At 36.6% G+C, this 2,154-nt stretch overlaps 1 pseudogene; it reads right to left on the bottom strand.

Moving 5' to 3' along the window:
* Window positions 1-1,638: 1,638 nt before the first annotated feature.
* The window catches only part of LOC102473368 (olfactory receptor 5K1-like), an 832-nt pseudogene continuing 316 nt past the window's right edge, over window positions 1,639-2,154 (bottom strand).

Here is a 2,154-nt window from a genome sequence, read left to right on the forward strand (position 1 = left end):
AGAGACAGAAAGCGAGAAATCACCCTCCAGGGAGGATGGCCATTCTGCAATCCCTTCTTCTCCATTCTCCTCTTGGGATCTTGAGCACGCATGCACATATGCCCGGCGTGAGTTTAAACCACTGGGTCCGGGACTTGAACAGCGGTCGACTACATGGAAGTTCAGCAACATAGCCATTATGCTAACTGCTTGTCCCTATTTCTGAGTTCTTTATTGGCTCTTCTATTGGTCTGTTAGTCTGATCCCATGTCAGTGTCATGCTGTTTTGGTTCCTCTAGGTTGCAGTATAATTTAAAGTCAGTTGATGTGAAGCTGCCAACTTTGTTCTTTTAGTTTATTTTGTCTATTCATATTTAGGACCTTTTGTGGTGACATACAAATTTTATGAAGAATTGTATCATAACATAATCTAAACTTTTCTACTTTAGCATTGTAAGGAATATAGATGACAATAGAGCAGCAGAAACCACGAGCTTACTATGAGGGTGATGCTGAAGAAGTAATTGTAATGATTACAATTAATAATTATGAGCAAGAGTTTTCTTTATTTAACATACCTTTGAAATTCTAAGCAGAGAGCATGGATGAAAGGAAAGCCTCATATTTGAGGAGCGTTTCAGCACTATTTTATTCCACATGAATACATTTTGGGAAATATTTGGAGTATTTCAAATTGCTCTTTACTACTACCCACCAACTGGAGAGTGTTCGATTAGGCAGAAGGAGATGGGAGGTTCATGTGTGAGTTTCCAGCCATGTGTTAGGATTTTAGTAGTTTGAAGGATCAACCAACAATATTATTCCAGAAATACTCAAGAACATGTTGTCTCGTTACAAAGTCATAAACAAAATAAATAATTTGAAAATTATCTTTAAAGTATAGTTTTCTGAAGTTTTGAAAAATATTTGTGCATTAACTACCAAAAACAATGATGTCTCATGAAATTATTTGGTTTTACCCATATTCTACAACTTAAGTTTTTGCAATTTTGGAAAAAAGCTATTTTAGAAAATTCTGTCTACAGTTTAACTGCATCATGCTTTATTCACGTGTTGACATAACATAACCCCTCCTTCACCTGTTGGGATGAGGAGCACAGAGGTTTAGTCTAACTCACTGACAGCAAAGACTCTACAAGTCCTCTGTGAGGTTTGACTATTTGGAACTTCATATTACACATTTTTATGCATGTCCATATGGAAGGAGATGAAACTCTCTACAGGTTAACTGCTCTTGAAATACTCTTCTGTACTTAGTTTGTAACTCCATGAGGACCTTAACGGGGAACTGCAGTATTGACTTTGATTTCACACCTTTCTTCCACAGCAGTTTTTTTGGAACTACAGGATGCTCCCCAAAATGGCATTAAAACTATTTTTCTGTTTTCTTTTTGGTGTTGGAGATCACTGATGCCAACACAGTCCATGATGTGGCAGCATCATTAGATCTAGCCGGTTCATTCCATTCTGTGTATGTTCTTTTCTGCCGTATTTCTGTACAATTCGATTGCATTATAATATAGCCTAATAACTTAGCTACCTCTTGCCCGTTAGGTATTTATAAATTTTCTTGAAAATTATTGCTGCATTTAGATAATCAAGCTGTAGTATGTCTCATTACCTCAAACTTCCTTGAGATTACTTTTTCTTCAGAAGTTTTTTCAAGACACTTGTTACTTCTTTATTTCTCAGGCTATAAATAAAAGGGTTTAGTAAGGGAACTACTATTGTAAACAAAATACCAGCTGGTATATCTTTATCCCCTTCTTTAAGGAAATTTGGTCTAATATACATGAAGAAAATAGATCCATAGAATAAGGAAACTGATACAAAGTGGGATGCACAGGTAGAAAAGGCTTTGACTTTTCCCTCTTTGGATTTCATTTTGAAAATAGTTGAAAGGATGTAGAAATAAGATACTAAAACACTACCTATGGTGAAGACTCCAATGGAACCTGCAAAAACGAATAGTACCAGCTCATTGACATAAGGGTCAACACAGGAGAGTCTGTACAAGGGAAGAATGTCACAATAAAAGTGGTTGATGTGATTAGGCCCACAGAAGGCTAACCTAAATAGTAGCCCTACTTCAATCAGGGCATGTAGGCTTCCAACAATGTAGGTTCCTGTGGTCATCTGAATGCAGAGTTTCTT

Source organism: Tupaia chinensis, unplaced genomic scaffold (genome assembly GCF_000334495.1).
Source record: "Tupaia chinensis unplaced genomic scaffold, TupChi_1.0 Scaffold142351_1, whole genome shotgun sequence".
Lineage (NCBI taxonomy): Eukaryota > Metazoa > Chordata > Mammalia > Scandentia > Tupaiidae > Tupaia > Tupaia belangeri.